The following is a 20,773-nucleotide window of genomic DNA, read 5'->3' on the forward strand; positions in this document are numbered from 1 at the left end:
AAGATACATGTACCCCTATGTTTATTACAACACTTTTTACAATACCCAAGACACAAAAGCAACCAAACTGCTCATCAAGAAATGGATGGATAAAGACAATATATTATACATACATACATACAACACATATATTATATATATACATACACATACACACACAAGGGAATATACTCAGCCATAAAGAAGAATGCAATATTGCCGTTTACGACAACATGGACTGACCTAGAGTGTATTATGTCAAAAGAAATTAGTCAGACACAGAAAGATGAATACTGTATGATTTCACTTATACGTGGAATATTGAAAAAAAAAGTGAAGAAACATAATAAAACAGAAACAGAGTTATAGATACAGAGAACAGGTGGTTGCCTGAAGTGGGAGGAAAGAAACAGGTAAGACACAATAAGTGTTACAAACTTCCAGTTTCAAAATAAATGAGTCACAGGTATGGAATGTGCAGTGTGGGGAAATAGTAACTATGTAGTATCTTTGTATAGTGACCAATGGTAACTAGACTTATCTTGGTGATCATTTTGAAACATATGGAAATGTTGTATCACCATGTTGTATAACAGGAACTAACTTAGTGTTGTGGGTCAAATCTACTTTGAAAACAAGTAAACGCATAGAACAGAGATCAGATTTGTGGCTACGACGGGCACAGAGGTTGGGAGAGGGAAAATTGGATGAAAGCGGTCAAAAGGTACAACCTTCCAGTTATAAGATAAATAAGTACCAGAGATGTGTATGTACAATATGATAAATATAATGAACACTGTTTTATATTACACATGAAAGTTGTTAAGAGAGTAAATCCTGAGTGCTATCACAAGGAAAAAACCTTTTTTTATTTCCTTAAAATACAACAAATTTTCTCTTCATGATGCCATGAGATAGAATAAATCCCCTCTTTAGGAGATGGTTTGATAGGTTTCAGAGACTTCCAAAGTTTATATAATGACATTGTCACGTTAAATATCACACATTTTATCTTTTAATCAAGAGTTTATCCATTTAACATTTCCTATTAATGACATGAAATTGTGGGCTTTGAATTATCCGCACAGTCTCAGAGATATTTCTCTTTATCAAACTTTCCTCTTGACAAAATTCCTGCCTTCCTGTATGTCTTTAGTGACTTATATGTGGAATGAACGGCACTGTTCTTAACCAGATCAGTGTTCATGTCTGTTAGTGAGCACCAAGGAAAGCACTGCTTCAATAATGCATTCTAGACCTACTCCACTCATCTAAGAAGACTGAAAATACATTCTAAATCTAGAGGGTAACAATACCATTTTTTCTTCTCTAGCAGAGTTGGGACTAGGATGACACAATGATTCATCTGGCTTGGCTGCAAATTTAAGGGTATGTCGAGACATTTGGCCATCAAGATAAATAATGTTTAAATTGATACTTTAAAAAATTAAACTAATGTAAAAATCCATGGGAAACAAACTATCAAGATTTTCAACCTAGAGAGGATGAGTAACAGTGCGTTGGAGAGCCATTACTAATCCCTGAACCAAAGGAAAAATTAGTAACATCATTCCTGTTTTGAATTAATTTGGATATTTTGTGTCCCTTTAAATTTTGCATCCAGAGGCAGCTCTGTCTCTCACTTCAGCCTCACTTCAGTGTCACCCCTGTTTTTGCCAGTTAACTAAAAGTTCATTGAATGGTAAGTAAGTTGAAAAGTCGCTTTGGAAGTAGCTGACTTTCCAGGAGTTGGAGAACATTGGACAGTTTGCCAACAGTATCACATGTAGCTGGTATCGATACTACCAGTGTAAGAGAGGACATCCCCTCCCTCTGATGTTCCTCTCTTTCCCATGTCCCTTCTTTCTCTTTATATTCCCTTGACATTATTTTGCTCAAAACACGATGTACAAACCTGGGCTTGCCCCTTATATTCAGAGATAAATAAAGGCCTGACCTCCACTCTTAGACCTGGGAGCTCAGTCCTATGTTACTAGGTTATATTTTCAAAACTGGATAATTGGCCCAAGGGACACAAATAGTTTATTATTTAAAAAGACCTAATTTCTTTCCTCCTTTAGCTAACGAGCAGCAAAAGAATTTGTGGATATTCAGTGAAATGTTATCACTCACTGCATCAAGCAGCATTTCCCAGGCCCTCTGGGACAGGGCTTAGCCAATGTATAGGATATTATATGCCAGCTTTACCATGAATGAATGTAAAGACAAAGGACTTGTAGTGATTTCTTTTTTAAAGAGTCTATGAGGCAATGATGACCCGCAGGTTGGCCAGAACAGCCTTAATGTTCCTCTTAATTTGACTCAACTTTAGACAGGTTTTTTTTTTTTTCCTGAGTAGAGTCCCTGACCTCCCTTTTCTTAGAGCATTAACTTTGTAACACTTGCAATTGTAAATTCTTCTTCTATCCCTCTAAGGTGTAAATCTCCTCTCAGTCTCTTGCCATATTTACAACTCAGAAATATTTTTCTCAGGGACTTGGGAGCTATCTCTGAAATGTAATCATGAAGGAAGAAAGTGCCTGCTATGGAATCAATTGTTTCCACCCCAAATTTATATGTTGAAACTAACCATTCACATGACCGTATTAAATATAAGACCTTTAAGGTTATTAAGGTTAAACAGGATTATACTCATGAAGGTTTATACAATATAACTTGTATCCTTTGAAAGAAAAAAATAAATAAGAGATTTCAAGTCTCCCCGCCCTCACCATCCCCACCCTTTGTGAGGACACAGCTGGAAGGCGGTCATATGCAAACCAGGATAAGCACCCTCTCTATAATCCACTCTGCAGACACCTTGATCTTGGACTCCCCAGCATCCGGAAATGTGAAAAAATAAATTTCTGTTTTTTTAAGGAACCCAGCCTGTGGTATTTTGTTATGGCAGCCAGAGCAGACTTAGACAGTGCCTCTATCTCCCAGTCTCTGTAGAAAAATAGGAGCCTAACTTGGAGAAGTGTCAATCAGCAAGCCCAGATGACCAAATCCTACTGACCAGCCTCCCTCCTAACTTTTTCCACTAGCTCACTTTAGTGCTTAAAAATTCTCCTGCCTTTTGTTTAAGCCTAGTTGAAGTCACTCTCTCTCTCCCTTATTGTGACAGTGTTAGATAAAGTCTTCTTTGCCTGTTTAATTCAGTCCAGTGCAATTTTTTTCTTTGACAAAGTTACTCATTGATGATCTGTTTATTCCCTGCAGTCTTTTTGCCTTTTTTTTTTACCAAAAGCATGAGTATTTTAAATATATGTGAAATTTTGTTAATATTGAGCCAATACACTATTTTTGTCTGTAATTCTCTGCAGTATTTCTATGAAGAGAATTCTCTTCCTAAGAGCAACATTGATTTCTGATAAATTTGTTGAGTTAATCTCATGTAGACACTTCTCTCTCTCTCTTTTTCCTTTTTTTTTTTTTTAATATTCTGGCTGCTTTGTGCTACATGATGATGAGAGGCTAACAGATTCACTTAAGCATTCAGTGAAACAGAAAGTTTTCTGTTTTCTAGAAAAGTATGTTTAAATAAAAGAGTGGTCATTTAAAAAAAAAAAAAGCTTGCTATAAATTGAAAAAAGACTCAGTTTTTCCCTAACTCTCCCTGGTTTGGAAATGAAAGTCCAGGTTCCCAAGAAGCTTCAGTCTCAGACAAGCTGGTTTAATAGATCTGTCTTCCTATTCTGGTTTCTCTAGGATTAGCTATCCACCAGGTCATAAAAAACACAGCCATTGCAAATGATCAACAGGTTCTTTATGGGGCTGATGAACTGCAGTAGGTAAGGATAGTAGTGGACGGAGAGGGGAAAATAATTAAGCAGAAAGAGGAAGAAAGAAGAATAACAATAAAAATAGAACACTTTCTCAAGCCTACTACCACATGAGGAAAACTACGATTCTTAACATACTTATTTACAACTATCAAATAACTGTACCCAGCTATTGTTCATGTTTTTATACATGTATAAGAATCACATTTAAATTTATTTTCAGGAAATGTAAAGTCAGACTAGTGTTCTGTGAGGGATAATGTATTTTCAAACAAAGATAAAGGCTTCAAAGCAAAAGCGACTCAGCAGTTCACTTTGCACAAAAGAAAAATGAAAGATAAGTTTAACAGCAGAACCGATCACTGAACAATACTGTGAAAGTGAGAACTGAGTTATTGCTTTAGTGAGAACCCCTAACATTTTTAACTTCCAAATGCATAATAAAGACATTTCAGGAAAATTACCATACTTAGACACAGATTTTAAAGAGAGAAGTTATTCCTTGAGCCTAGCTCTCCAGCTATCATGATAAAAATTTCCTGCCCATGGCAGCATTCAGTAAGGTCAACCTTTCTACAGTAGCAACTTGACATACTCAAGGACACAGACATGCGATAGTAAAACTTGAAATTCCTTGGTTGGTGTGGTAGTAAAAGTATGTTTTCAATTTATATAAGCTATTTTCTTTTATAAATAAAAAGAAAGATATAAATAAAAGCACATTTTTACTTATATATCAAAGAGTTCTCCCCTTTATAATTCTATTCAATTCATTCTGTCCATTGAGGGAAATCTTTTCAGATGTACAAACTGAAAAGTGGTTAATATAATTTATTTCTGTGCATATTACTGCTATGTATTTGTTGATTCACCTGTGTACTATCTTACGTAGAGTTTACTTGGCTTTAGAATATGCATACTTTTCGAACCTTACATTTCCTTCAAATTATCGATAACCACTGACCACAGTCTCACTTTCACGTGCTCTCCTTCAACTGACAATTTTATAAAAGCAATAGATAATACTATAAAAAATTAACTATACAGAAGTTCTTTCCCCTGGTTATGACTCATCATATCCCAATGTCCAGCTGCCGATTCAGCTTGGTTTTTATCTAGTTTATAGTCCTCCTACTCCATGTTTATAAGAAATACCTATAAGGACTGCTGAGCATACAGATGTGTTCGCCCAGTCCCTGGAAATTTTTATTTGATAAAACCCAGGTAATCCTGTTCAGTCTCAGCAGAGCCATCTTAATTAAACAGTTTTTGATAGAATTGACCTGGGTAACTTTACAAATGACATTTTCCCCTAAAAAATCAGAAGTAAAAGAAAATTTTCCCTGTGTGGAAACAACTAGATGGTACTAATACACGAAAATTACACCAAACAAACCACCAGCTCCTGGGGATCATTTGGGTGTTGGTCCTTGTGCTGGGCACGGAGGGTAAAAAAAAAAGTGGATGGAGCAAGAAATCCAAAGAAACTCCATAATAAGAAATGTGCATTTTCACACACTACTCAGATCATACACTGCATATAAACTTTCCTCCTTTCAAGGTTACCTTTGACGTTTTTATGCACATCATTTTCCTGTCTTTTTAAAATTTATTTTTTATTAGAGGAAGAAACAGGAAGCTGGTGTAAGGTAGCGAAGTACTTTCCACAGTCTGGCTCCCTCCATCAGTATAGCCACACACCTACGTTACCTAGGGAAGATGCGGCCTTCACTGACAGTAACTACTGATATACAGACAGAAAAGTCTCTCGTGAACTCAGAAAAAATCAATCTGTACTTTTCTTTTGGGGGGGTAATTAAGTTTAATTTATTTATTTTTAGAGACAGTACTAGGGACTGAATCCAGGACTTCATGCAATCTAAGCATGTCCTCTACCACTTGAGCTACACCCTCCTCTTATTTTTACTTTCTGTAGTTACAATCTCCCCTACTCCCCACTCTGAAAGCATCTTTATAGTATTTGAACTATATTTGCATTTGAAAAAAGAGATTTAAGAAACCCTAAATGTTAGAAAAGCAAAAACCACTGAGTAACACATATGAAATGTATTATATCGAGCAAGGATAAGTCGTTGTAGCTATCATGTCTTTTTTCTGCTTCCCTAGGACTCTTTAAACTTTCAAACTCTATTAGATTCTTTGCTGAGATCTATATTACGGGAAAATCACTTATTTTTAAGGAGAACAGAGAGAGTTTGCTGCTTTGCAATAGCGAAGGCTAAGGAAAAAACTGAACATTACAAAGCTGAAAGCAAATCTATAAAAACAAAAGTAAATGCAAATGACACAGGACTTAATCAAATCATATCCTTTGAACTACATCACAGAAGCAAACATTCAACAATGTTCTACACTTTGGTGTCAATAAGAAACTTGGAGCCCTATAATCCACTGAGACTGATTTCAAATTTCAAAATGTAAAATCATTTTTATAATTATTCAGCTTTTTAAATTGCAATTATCCATTTTTTTGCATTTTAGTGAAAAGTTTTACTGAGGATGTGACTTATTTAAATGAACACTTAGCTTACAAATCTTTAAAAAAGAGAGTAGGATTGCTAGGATTCCCATTTTCATCTCTGTTACAGAATTTAAAGTATTTTTTCACCAAACTTTGAAGAGTAGAATGTATCATCAAGAGAAATACTGTCATGGCCAAAATAAAAATTTATAATTTAGAAGTTTCAGAATCTTGATGTAAAAACTTCCTAAAGGTGCTAGTTTTTTAACTGAGCATACAGAATGTAATTAGGTACCTAACATATTTAATGACAATGAGTAGATTTATTGATGCATATTAATTCCTAATGTAGTTAGTGGTATTCCTGATGGTATTCACGGAATTCATTAGATGCTTAAAAATGTACAAGAAAGAAATTTCCCAAATGAATTACACTCTGGTAAATTATGTCATAAGGGACAAGCTCCTTAAGTAAAACTAAATCCCTCCCTCCTCACCACAGCCATTAATTTTTATCATACTATTGAAAATATCTACTCTTGAAGATTGTTTTTGTATTGAAAAAAACAAAATATGTCTTAAAGTCAAGAAATCATTTTATATTATATTCAATTGGCAAATGATAAAATTCTGTAATAATACTAAAGTATTATTATTTCTTTCCTGCAATTCTAATTATTGAACAAATCTAAAGAGAACGATCCTTTAATTTTTCGGTAAGGATTCTAATTTTCTTTAGTTACCATTTATCATCTAAAATATCTGATAATATTTTGTCATTTTTGTAATCTCCCTTTTATTACATTTTGGTGGTATCTTTTAACAAGATGAGGAGTAAAATTAAACATGTACTAAATCAGTAGTTAATAATGAAAAAGTAAAACGTGTCTGAAAGAATGAGTAAGCTATGTGGCTAATGGTGAGAATGTAAGCCTAACTGCCAACTTAAGAGCTAGGTTAAGATGGACATCATTGATCTTTATTTAAAAGCAGTGTATGGGCCAATAAAACAAAACAGAACAAAAACACAATTAAAAGACTAAAATGACCATAGCAATAACAGTGACAGAAGCCTGAATGTGTCATGATTTGGAATAATACAGTTCAGGTCTTGGCCATATCATGTAATTAATTCTCACTGTGATCCTGAGCAATCCATATCACCATAGGCTTAAGTTCCCTCATCTGTAAAAAGAGAAGGTTGGATCAATGATTTCCAAGTAATTATCCAGCTTTAATGATTTCCATATTCATCTGACAAATAATAACTTCAATAGGGCTTGTGAACACAGCCAAATTTTGCTAATTGAATCTGATTAAATTTTTCCAGTATTGCTCTTGAAAAGCAAACTGTCACAAGTCAGTCACAATAATGTAATAAAAAAATAAAGTCAGAAATAATCTTGATTGTCAGCACATAGAGTCAACTTGCGTATTCTGGAAGCAATACCATGGAGTCTGTGCTAAAATGCACAAACCAATGGAATCCTATTTATGTTAATAAAAAGTAAAATATTTATTCTACAATGATCTTAAAGACCAGATATCTAACCCTTTGAATTTAAGGAATTGGATATTGAGACTCAGAAAGCTAAAGACCTGCCTAAGAACAGAATTAATGGCCCAGTCACAGATCATATCTTGACTTTCTGATATCCCAAAATCACACTGTTTTTTCTTCTCTATTGTGGTAACTCTCATTTCCTCTAAATGAGGAGTATGGACAATTAAATGACCCAAGTCCTCATGTGGTTCTAAATTTATTAACTAAAAATTAGAATACATAAAGTATATTAAAAATTGGTCATTAAATATACAAAAATAAAGCACTTTAAGTAATTTTGTCTTTTTAGATGAACTGAAAAATGTTTTCCTATGCCCTCTCTCAAAATTACACTGAGATTTTTTTAAAAGAAGGATAAACGAAAATGACAAATAGGAAAGGTAATTACACAAATAAAAACAGAAATTTGAAAGATGGGTATTTTGGTATTAGATGACTTAGAAAATCAAATTCTAAACTGGCCACAGAAGTGTAGAGCAAACTAATACCAAATAATCTCAAAAAAATTAAGGATTTTGGGGAACAGACCTCTCTGAAGCTGGGTTACAGTTCCTTTTCCCTTACCTGTGGGTAAGAACAGTCTTCCCTACTGAGGAGAAAACCAGAGTTTTTCTCTCTGGAGAAACTGAAGTAAGGATAAGGAGCTGGAGAACTGGGAAACACATGGCTCCCATGAGGATTTAGAAACCATATTGAAAAAAGAAGATTAAAGGAAATCCTTCCTATTAAATGGTCAGATGAAATATTCTTCCTCTATTTAGTCTGCGAACGTTGGCAGCCAGAGTTATGGGTCATAGGTCCTAAAGTGGATAAGTCCTCTCTGGCAAACCTTACCAGCTCCAGAGAAAAATCTCAAGACACTAGAACTGGGTGTTTAATAATTAAAAATGTCTGGATCTAATATCTCATAATGAAGCCCAGGAATCAATAAGCTAAAACCATACACTTCCCATCAGGTATTTGAGTGCCCCCTGTATTTAAACAAAGACTAAATTAAGGAAGTTGGAGAACAGTACAAAGCAATGATCAGAAGTAAAGTGCAAAAATAATTTATAGCTTCAGAAAGAACAAGAAAATATTATATCAATAAAATTATGTGGTATAGAAATTCATATGAAAAAACATGAAAAAGAACTTGAAGTTAAAAATTTGATGGCAAAAATGAATATTTAAATAAAGTATTTGTAAAATAAATTGTAGAGAATCTTTAATGTCTTTATTCGTTTATTTGCTTAACACTATTTAATGAAATGTGTCAAGGGCTAAAGATACAACAGTAAAAAGACAAAACTTCCTTATAAAGCCAAAATCAAGATAAAGCAGTAGAACAGTATACTGGTAGTGTAAATAGCTAACAAATAAAAAAAAGCAGATGGGGAATATGAAATTTTGGAAGAGGATTGAAGTCGTAGATCAGGTTGCCAGTAAAAGATTCTCTGTGACATTTGAGGAAGAGACACAAAGGAAGTGAGGTAGTCAGTGATGCTGACAACTGAAGGAAAAACATTCTAGCAAGAGATAACAGCCTAGTATCTCAAAAGCTTGCCTGGCCTATTTGAAGGACAACAAGAAGCAGTGTCCTGGTGTAATGGGAAGAACACATCTGGCTCCATATTAGATCTATTCCTTTAGCTCTAACCCTGTGCTCCGTTTCCCATGCTTAGTCATGCTGGTTCTGTACCTTTTGTAAAAGAATGTTGCCTATAGCCTGAAACAGACAGGATAGCCCATTCTCAAGGCTCTGGCCTTCAAGGATTTAACACTTTTCCATTCATTTAGAGAGAAAAGTTGCAGAACAGAGAATAACGTTTATCTGGGAGGTTTACAGGAACATCATGACCTGATCTATATGGACAGCTAAAAGGACAAAGGATTCTGACACCAAGAAGTTTGCAACAACCAACCAAACTCCCTTCCCTTTTTAGTATAAAAGGAGACTGAATTCTTACCTGAATAACACAATTCTCTAGAATATTAGTCCCCCATCATCTCTGTATGCTGGCTTTCCAAATAAAGTTGTTATTTCTTGCCCCAATACCTCGTCTCCCAATTTACTGGTGTGTCATGTGGTGAGTAGAGTGAGTTTGGAGTAGGTTACACTGGAACTGAGAAATTGATTTGAAAACTATTGCAAAACGATTGACAAAAATCACTGTATTTAAATAAGTACAGGGCAATTTCTAAAACAGATGTAACTATTAGAACTACAAGAAACAATACAAATATTACATGATTCAATAATATATGTAGATAGAACTAAGAACTTGCAAAGAAAAGAATGAAAAATTATTTTTTGGTTAAGTCTGTTAATTAACTGTTGTTAATCTATTATAGTCAAGTGTAGTAGTCAGAAGTCAAAGTATATCATTTATAACTAAAGAACTATAGATGTACTAACATATTCAACAGTTTCAAGAAAACTTATAGCAATACAGTGTTATATTCTAATATCAGGTGGTGGAGACAAGAAGAGAGGAAGAAGAAATTTACTCATTTTAACAATTCTCATTATAGAGAAATAATAGACATTGTAAATATTAAAGAAAAGGCCTTTTCCAATAAATGTGAAATTTTAAGAATTCAGTATTACCCTTCACACCTAAATGATCCTAGATCATAAACTGAACATGAGTCAAAAAATGTAATGCTGGTTAATTTGCAAGTCTTATAAAGTGATAGAACAGAGCTTCCCAACAAATGAGTCGCAAACACTATTAAGACGCTAATGGTTCACAGGCATACTGAGATGTCAATCTCAACAGGCTTTGTGTATTCAGGAAGGGGCTGAACTAGACAGACTTCCCAAGGAGTTTTATTCATCCAACAATGATGAGTCTCTTCTCTTTGTGCTAGAAGGTTGTAAAATATAATTTTCAATATATTTTGATGTAAGAAATAAAAGACACTCTACAACAGGGCATTGCATGAACACGTAAGATAATTCTTACTTTTTTTTCTTTTCAGTTACTCACTCATATATAATTTTGTTGCCTGGCAATTCAATTTAGAAAAACTCTGGGAAAGCACTAGAGACTATTAAAATGAACATCATTGAGGTAAATATAAACTTTGAAAGGAAGAAAAATCCGATAATTGCGGCAGAAATGATTTTAATTAGACATAAAGGAAAATTTTCCTCACTTGCTGGGTTGCAAATAAATTACAGTAATATTTTATGGTGCTATGAAGAAGTAATATCTGTCTACAATGTTTAAATTAAAAATTAATTTATGTTTAAATTAAAAATGGGAAGTAGGCAAATAATCTTACTGATTCTGACATTTATTCATTTTGATAAGACTAATAGTTAGTTTAAATGTCCCCTTCATATTGCCCCTTGAGAAAGCTGCTGTATAACTGGATTATTGAAGGGGAAAAGAGGAGTGACACTAGATATTTAAGAATAAAATTCAGGGTACTTTTCTTTCAAGGGTAGTAGATTTAGCATCCTATTTAGAATATTTTACTTTCAGGACAGTTTGACTTCACAGTCCTCATTTTGTCAAATAATGCCAATAATATCATTATCACAGCCATCTGTGCTCTAACCCAGAGTCACCCTTACCCTCAACAGGCACCTGCTTCATGGTCGCAGAGAAGGCATTCCAAAGCCCAAGGGAGTATTTTGTCTAAGTGTAGGAACTACAGATGAGAGTACTAGATAATGTAAACTATATTTATGGGAATCTCTAAAATCAAGTTTGACACACATATTTTCAAGGAAATATTTAAATTTCTAAAATATTTCTATCAGATTTTAACTAATAAAAATTTGGCATATCTCTATTATCTTTTTATAAAAACATAATAAATATTAAATATACTTATGAAAAAAGAGAGAGGATGTGAGAATCCCTTATTGTATTTTTTGTAGTGGAGGACAGTACATTATTGAAAACCATGCCTAAGAGAAGGGCTCATTATTTTTGTATCTAGTATCTTTCAAGTAAGTGTTAAATTCATTTTCCTCTCTAAAAATTATGCATTAACAAACTCTACATGTATTTCATGGTTATGAAATAAGTAACATGACAGAAACATGTTACCTAGAGTACAATACACGGTAGGACTTAATAAGAACCAGGCAATCAATAGAAAAATTAGAATTTTATTCTGTTTCACATAGGAGAATTTCAATATTAATGAAAGAATGAAAGAAAAGAAAAAAAGAAAGGCAAGAAGGGGAGAGAGGGACAGAGGGAGGAACTAATTAAGTTATGTAACCTTGAAAGGAAGGGATAAAGTTACATATGTCTACAACCAGAGACACAAAGTCATCAGGAATCAACTCCACAATCCTTCCCCTCTAACAGGACATGGAATAAGATTGTTGTTATTATTTTGGAATTCTGGTTAAAGTCACAAATCTGAAGATAATGGGTATAGCAAGGCTTTAGATAACAACACTTCAGTTTCAAGAATGAGATGGCCAAATAGGTCCTTTGATGTTCAGCTCTATTATCCACCTTCGTATAATACAAAATCAAGCTAAGGTTTTGTTAGAGATCACTTGATTGGTCCAACTTTGGTCATATTTTCACAGTGGTTTGGGAGTATGTGGGGGGAGGTAGGTGAAAGGTCTGTTACCTGAAGAAACTGGATAGTGTTACAGGCAGGAACAGTAGAACAGCACCTTTAGTGGAAACTGGTACAAAGTCAGGATAGTAGTGCCCAGCTACCCCCAGGAGAGGCCAGTAATCACCTACTCTTCAAACCTACCTGACTATGATGAGGACTGGTTCCAGTATGTGGGGTGAGACCAAATGTACATGAAGTGTACCAATACCATCAGGTCAGAAAATTAGAGTAGCATGTTAAGTAGGTTTAATTCATTAAATTCATTTTCTTTAAAGGTATGTTTTTACCTTACCTCTTGGCTGAACTGCTTTGCAGTTCTCAAAAAGCATGCCTTTGAGCAAAGGTAAAACTGTTCTTTTGAAGTCAAAATGTATAATGTACATGTAAAACTTTGGATACATTAAATGGTTTGTCCATAAACTGACTCAAACAAATACTGCCAGTGAAACATGATAATCTCTGAGTGTGCTTAACTTCACAGGTACATGATTCTTGGAGGCAGAATTAATATAGTTAATAATTTACTTTTAGCTTTTTAAGTATAATTTTTCTTTGGGTTCGCCTTCAAAAATCTAACAGTAAGAGTCATCATGGAAATCATCATTGTCTTAGTTTCAATTCCCCAAAAGCAGACACCAAGTTATGTATAGTACTGGACATAAGTGACTTATCTAAGTGATAAGAAAGAAATACAAATTGGTAAGCAGAAAAAAAGACAGAAGACAGAAAATTCAATAGGAGCTTTGATAAACACTGATATGGACAACTGGGGATAGAACTGCCTCACAATTGCCCTACAGAGGCTTACAAAATACTGACCCTAATTGGTTGAGGGGGTTGTGGGTTTTCCTGGTTTAAATATCAGGCACTTCTGGGCTGCTCTTCCTATGGGCTGAGCAAGCTTCTAAAGCCACTGGCTGGCAAAAGCCCTAAGCAGAAAAGCAGACAGATTCTGACGCTTGCTGCCTGACATGGAATGCAGCGTGCAGGGGAATCGGTCACGTAGTTTCAAGTAAATTCAGGGGTAAACTGAGAGGATATAGACTAAGGAATTACTAGTGCTTACTGCAGTCCATCCCTTAACTACCTAAATCTATTTATGCTCCATATTGCATATGTTTGGATACTGCTATTTCAAGCCACTAGCTACCCAAAATCTCTGAAAAACTTAAGGGTTAATAACAAGCTAAAGTTTGTCATTAAACACGCTGGAGTTCTACTGCTCCAAGAGGTCCCAAGGCATTAAGTGACATTCAGCAACTCTCTTCTATTACCAATTCTGGATTTCTTTTTCTCTGTTAGTACTTCTACTGAGCTAGGCTGTTTACCTGAAGTTGCCTAGACTTAGTCTCTAAGAAGTATGAGCCCCGAGTTATCTTGGACTGTTGGAATTGCACATTTTCCATTTTCACTGACTGCTGAAATATCAAAAGGCACCGCAGTGATTTCCAGCCTCCAGACATACTCTACTCTTCCTGCATTATCTATTAGCAACCCCAGGTCCCCAGGCCTTCATGATTATAAGTGTTGATTATATACAAGAGTACAATAATGACTTTCTTTCTCTGTCGTTTCTGTAAGAAAGGCTTATGTTTCTTAACTATTGAGGACATACACTGTTCAATAGTCAGTGGTTCAGTGTACACTGGACCCTGTAGAGTACACACACTTCAGGCTCCCACCCAAACCTATTGCACCCAAACCTATTGCCCCTAGACGCTTTACTTCAGTCATCTCCAAAAAAATCCAACTTAGGATCATTCGTACCAGAAAGATTCAAAAAGGCAAGATGGCGATTCCTTGTCTTGCCTACTAGCTCATATACACAAGGGGTCCAAAGTAACCAGGTGGCAGCCATAGCTGAGATTTCAGTGGGACTTCTGAATGTTCCCTAGAAAAAAAAGTTTCCCCTTTGGGGGCCAAGACCTCTAACCACATAGAGTAAAGAATTTCAAAGAAAAGAAGTAAAATGCCCCCCAGCGGGTCAACGGGAGTGATGTTAAGTGGGACAACGCCTGCTCTACCCCCTGCATTCTTCCTATTAAGGACAAAGTATAGTATTGAATATTTGCCACAATTTATATACTACATACCTAAGGATGGACTTCCTTAAACTTGCAAAGTATTGCCTGCAATTTGACTTTTCAACTGTATCTTTTATGGTTTATTCCAACACTTTACCACTTCAGCAACTTCTGAGTGGTATAGTAGGTGATAGAAAAGGTGGATTCCATGGTGCTAGGCTCATTTCCATACTTCCACTGAGGGAAAGAAGGTCCCCTGATCTGTTTTAATATGTGACACCCCATGCTTACAGACTAAGTGCCCTATTTGGATAATGGTGCTGACTGGAGCCCTGTGAAGATGAAAAGCAAACCTATACTCAGAATGTGTCTTTTCCTGTTAAAGAATAAATACACGACCTTTCCAGAATGGAAATATTCAATGAATCTACTTGCCACCAAGGGGACAATAGGAATTCCAGAGGAATATAGTGACAGCAGTAACTAAAGGAGCCTTTGTAAAAGGGACCCATGCTACTGCACCTACATAGGGCCTCTTCTCTGCCACCAAGGCTCCTTCAAAGAGTTTTAGGTTGAAAAAATTGCTCAGGTCCAGAAATTGGACAAAGAATGGTAACTTATTTATTGCAAAGCCAGCTCTCAGTCTCTAAGACATATATCCTCACTTTCTTCTGCTGGTACAGACTGAATAGTACCCTTGTGGGCTGCTCATTTATTTTTTCCCCTAAGGATGACATATTCTGTTAACCATCTCCAAAACACCCTGCAGTCAAACTCCTCTAACTGCCACTCCTACCCTACCACTCTTTATGATAACTGCTTCCACCCAGCTCACGGAGGTTAAGTGCTCCTATGTGGCCCAAGGCCTGTTTTTTCAGGATTCCATCATCCCTAATGTTATATATGACCCTGTGTCTACCTTCTTGGCCTTTCCATGAACATCATCATCTGATAGGTTTTCCTGCCTCACACAGTATATCCAGTTCAGCTTGCCCACTTTTCTGAATCTTTTAATACTTTCTTCTACCAAGTGATTCTGCCATTTCTACTTCACTTATGAGCCACCAGTTTTTCCATAGGTCCTTACCAGGGTATTGAGTCTTATATTCCAGGAGACTGTTTCCAAATAAACAAATTCAGAATGCAACCCCACTTATTATACTCTACTGGCTCCTGGTGGTTGTTCTGCAATTTTTATAGGGTATAAAATAGCTTAATCCTAGTTTAAGGCTAAAGGCCAGAGAGGTAAGTGGGCTCTAATCTTAAGCGTCACACATGACTTTCAGGGCTGCAGACTCAGGGAGCTCAGAGGAATCTGAGAGTTCTTCATTTGGGGGACACCAGTCCACTCCTATTTTATGTATCTGGGTCCTCTTTTTTCCCAACCATGGTCCTGAACTTAGCAAGTGAATCTTGACTCTGCTGAGAGTTTAACCTCTTTTGGGAATTATCTTTTCTGATCCTTGGAACCTGGGTTTGAGTCTCAGCTTGCTATTCCCTCCTACTGCACGAGACATTAACTTCTTTGCAAGCTACCAAGGAAGACCTCAGGCTTTCACATTTAGCTTATAATTGGCAATTTATCTGTCTCAGTTTTTCCAGGAAAAAAAAAAAAGATTTTCCAAAGCAACAATGAAAGTGGATGTAGGTGTTCACCACAGGCTGTTAATACCACCCCAGAATAATGTTCATTTGTACTAAGTATCTCCTCCTCTTTGGTCAAACGTTACAGGGTTTCAGTTATCTCCCTATCAGGACCCCTGCTGTAGTGTTGGAAGAATTCAAGGCTTTGTATTCCATCTACTTTATAGCTCCTCCATTCTTATAGTCAAATTCTGGGCCTACTTTCTAGCATAATCTTCTTTCCCACTTCAGGAGATAGGAACATCTTTAAATGCTGCCATAGATGTCTTCTGGCTTTTAAAACATACTCTGAGTAAGGAGTTGGCTGCTCTGATTCTCTATTATCTGTCATCAAAATTTGGGGGGCAGTTAACAAAAGCCAGCAAGGCTTTCCAATCACTATTGCCCTTACATCTTTCAATTACCAGAGTTCTTACATAAGTCACTAATTACTCTTTCATCTAAACATTATCCCAATTTGCCACTCATGGGGTTCATGGCATGCTCACTGGTTACTACCACTCTTTCCACTTGCTACTGAAAAACATTCTGTGTTGCCATCTGACTGATGAGTAATTCAGTTCCAGAACACTATTCTTGGGCCATTTCCTGTACAATCACCATGGTGTGGGAGAAAGCCCTCAGGCAAAAGAGTAGAAAGATTTAGGAGCTTGATGTGGAAAAGCTATTATCCCATATGTTAACTGTCCACAGAAGTTACTCAAAGCTGAGCTCAAGTTATATAGTGTGGGCATCAAAAGCGCCTCCCATAATCGTTTAATCATTTCTCTTTAAAAGGTAATTCTGATGAACTACTTGAACATATTTGCCCTCTGCCTACTCCATAATTTTCCAAAGAGTACATCTAAAGATAAAATATACCAATTTGAATATATATACTAATAAAAAATTAGTAAAATTGAATAAAGGGGTAAAATCTAAATAACTATATCTGGGTTGAGAGATGGTGAACCTCAGTGGAGAGCTGAGAAAGAGGGAAAAAGAGCTACTTTCACCATTCTTATTCATTGTTTTGAGCCATTTTCCCCACCCCCAAAGTTTCAGTTTCTTTTTCAAGATAGATAGAAAGTATTCTAAGGCTATTAAGTAAATTTTAGAGAGAGAACAATTCTATAATTAAAATAAATATCTTCTTACAGGCAGACGACCTTAAATCTATATGCCTATTATAATGATAGATTTTTCTTTATGATGATTTGATCAGAGAACAGTATTTAAAAGTGTACACAATCTTTTTTGAAATAAGTATGGAAAAGAGCTATCAGTATTCTCTACTACCTCCCTCTTAGCCATATATGCTATCCTTCTATTATGAAAAATGACATATACCTACTTTCTCAATTGATATTTCAAAGAAAAGTCCTTAATTATCAGACAAAAAAATAGTACACTTATATAACCTGTGTTTCATAAATTAACACGATGGAAAAATTAGGATTTATAACTTTTACACTATTTTCATTAACAAATAGCTTAAGACTGTAAGTGAAATGGAACAACATATAGCTAAAATTCAAACCAAAAAGGAAATTCACAAGCATGCAAAATAAAAATCTTGCTTTCTAAAAATATGATTTTCATTAACATAATCTGTACAAATGTATTCCTTCACTTTCTGCTATTTCTTTGCATTTATTTTCTTCTGATTTCCATAGAAACAAGTTATCTCATACCAAGATAATTGTTGTCTCACATTTGCTTTGCTCACTTGTTGACTTTCCCATCGATTTTCCATCTGGCCCAAAACAATGTTTTTATAAAACTTTAGAGAAAAGATAAAAGGAAGCTTTTTCTGGACTTCTCATAACCTTATATGCCTATGTTTTAGTAAGTCTTCAATCAAAAGAAAAGAGGAAAGGATATCCAGGTTTAAGTGAAAAGAAATTATGAATTAGAGATGACCCATCACAACTTTACAAGAAAAAAAAACAGTTTTTGAAGAGCTGAAATATCTAAAAATGTGAAATGTGAATATTTACAGCACAGACAACTGCTTCAAAATTTGAATTCCCCTCTTGCAACCATCCATCAGTAACAAAAGACTTCGGACCACTCTTCTTAAGTGTACCTCCCATAAACCCATAATAAAGATGAGGCTAAATCATTATTTTTATAAGGCATCACAACAAACCTATTACTTCTATTGTATAGATAAGAAAACATGCTCAGAAATAGGTGCTAAATAACTTAAAGCTAGGGTTTCTAACTCTGTCTTTATATAGTATTACCTTCAATCTCATAATGTTCCTGCTTCTCACACATATATCAATCTCAACTCTTTATCTCTTGTGCCCATGTACTGTTTGTCTTTTTCCTTCCTTCCTTTGAATTCACTCCATGCACTAAGTTATCTTTCCAGGTGCTGCCTCCACAATAAGGCTCCTAAATACAGATTTCCCTCTGCTCTCTGGGAGAGTATATGAAACTCGGCTCTATCTATTGACATCAATCTTACACCATTTCTAAAGATAAAATCAGTTCACCTTTCGAAGTATTCCTAACACCTTGATAAACTGTTAAATTTACAGCAAAATCCAAGGATTTTAAGATTTTTTTCTGAAGCATTGAACTCTCTTCAAAGCATTTTTTTCTTCTAAAGACTACATCTGTTTCATAATCTGTGGATTCAAAATTACAAGTATAGTGTTAGCCCAGAGCTTGTTAAATATTTTATTTTAAAAAAAGCTTTATTGTGCTCGCTACTAAGTGCATAACAAAATTCAACTCAAAAAAATGAAATCCTTTTCTAAAAATTGACCCAATATTTCCTAGAAAAATTGAAAGCTAAAAATTAAAAGAAAATGTACGAAATCATTTTAGTGTCCTTGGAAAATTAGTTTCCCAATTTAAAATTTATACCTATAAGTAACATAGAAATTATTTTTAAACTGTTACTTCAAGCCTTTTTAAAGAAACAAAATTACCTTTTGTAAACATTTTAGTAATTTGAACTCTAAAAGTTAATATATATTGGGACTAGGTAAACCTCCTTACTTCTCACTTAAGCTGGTATTAGAAGACTTCCAATTTAGGCTTTTACTAAATGGGAAATGGAATTAGTAGGGGAATGAGTAACTGTGTTCTGGAATTTAATACTGTTTGAGTAATGTTCCTCTCATAAAGACTTGATAGAAAGACTTGAAGTTGTGTTCTCATGACACATTATGACTATTCACATAAAATATTCAGGAAAGGGTCCTGAATAGGATTAAGAGTGATTAAACACTGTTTAAGATCACTAATTACTGGGACTACCCTCCTAAGACATTTCTTGGTGACATCAGTAGGCATAGAGGAAAAAGGTGAGAGGAAATAGTAGAAGCGATAGAAGGAAGGGAATTTACAACACATAAGCAAAAAGAACAAAGGGTGTCACTCTTCATCCTATTATACAAAGGGTTAAGTCACAACCTGCTGTAGTCAGCCAAAGACAGTGCACCCTGAGAGGACTTCAAGGTGAAAGATAAGATTAAATATTCTGTGCTGTGGACATACAAGCCCCTAGATAGTTAAAAGCCTATCTAAGGAAGAATTCAATGATCCCAGATTTTTGGATTTTCCCATACATAGAAAAGCACTAAAATCATTAACTTGAGGTACCTGTTCTTTGTGATTAGTAGTAAACTTTTACCAAGATGTATACTTGAATGTATGTATTTCCAAGCCAAAAATTCATACGTACACACACATACACAAACACACACGCCTCTTCCCTACCTATTTGACGTAGTCCCTTCAGACCTACTGAGGGGCTCTTTCCTGGGCTCTAGTCTTCAGTAACATCCCCGAATAAAACTTAATTCCTAACTGTGTGTGACACTGTGCATTTTTCCTTAAGTTAGCAGTTTTGTGACTGAGGTAGGACTCAGAGAAGACTTTCCTTTTCTACTTTGCCTGCTGTGAGGATCCAGAGGCTTGGTACCAGCAAGGGTTCCTTAAGCCCATCTGCCTCGTTGAGTCCAAACAATTGCTTCAGATTTCCTATCCTGGTTAAAAATCCTAAATTTTATTCAGTGGTGGAGAAACTCCTTGCTCTGAACAGTAGGGTTTTCCTAAACTTCAGGAAGTTTGGGAAAGAGGTACCTGAATTCTCAGTTGAAAGTCGCTGTAAGCAGAATTGAAATATTTATTTTTCCTCTCTACCTGATCCCTCTAGAATTTTGAAACTCTTAGTGAGTATTCTTATTTTTATGCCAATAAAGTTCTTTGCATATGTTCAGTAAGAATCTGTTCTCCTTATAACCGATTCCTTATAACAGATTGGAAATAATGGTTATATTACTATGGCTTTGACTGGAATACAACATTTGAGAATATGCATAAAATTAAATATGTACAGATAATTTTAAAGAACTAAGGTAGACTTTATGGAGCCATAAAGGCTCTTTGAAAAACAACCTGGTACTCTGCTTAAAGGGTTCCCAGCAGCCTTATCAGGTGAACTAAGGAAGCCCATTCCTTGGCAGGTACAGGAATCTCAAGACATTTTAGGGATCTTGAGAAGGCAGGAATCCACTCAAATCAGTAGGTAAGATAGACGGAATCTGATGGCAAGTTCTTGGCACGACTTTCTTGGTCTTGAGAGGCCCGTTAAAGTTTAATCTGAGATTCCTTATAAAAAGTTCCAGCAAAGCCAATTTAGAAGAACCTACATGAGCAATTATATTTATGTAAATGATTAGGCCAAGTTTATTGAAACCAGACTTACTTTGCAAAT

The 20,773-nt window shown here is 35.3% G+C and overlaps 1 protein-coding gene across 1 annotated transcript in view; it reads right to left on the reverse strand.

Annotated features, from left to right (window-relative positions):
* LOC107034844 (protein FAM170A-like) overlaps window positions 1-20,773 on the reverse strand; it is a 591,285-nt gene that overhangs the window by 413,840 nt on the left and 156,672 nt on the right. The window lies entirely within an intron of this gene.

This window comes from Vicugna pacos, chromosome 3 (assembly GCF_048564905.1).
Source record: "Vicugna pacos chromosome 3, VicPac4, whole genome shotgun sequence".
Taxonomy (NCBI): Eukaryota; Metazoa; Chordata; class Mammalia; order Artiodactyla; family Camelidae; genus Vicugna; species Vicugna pacos.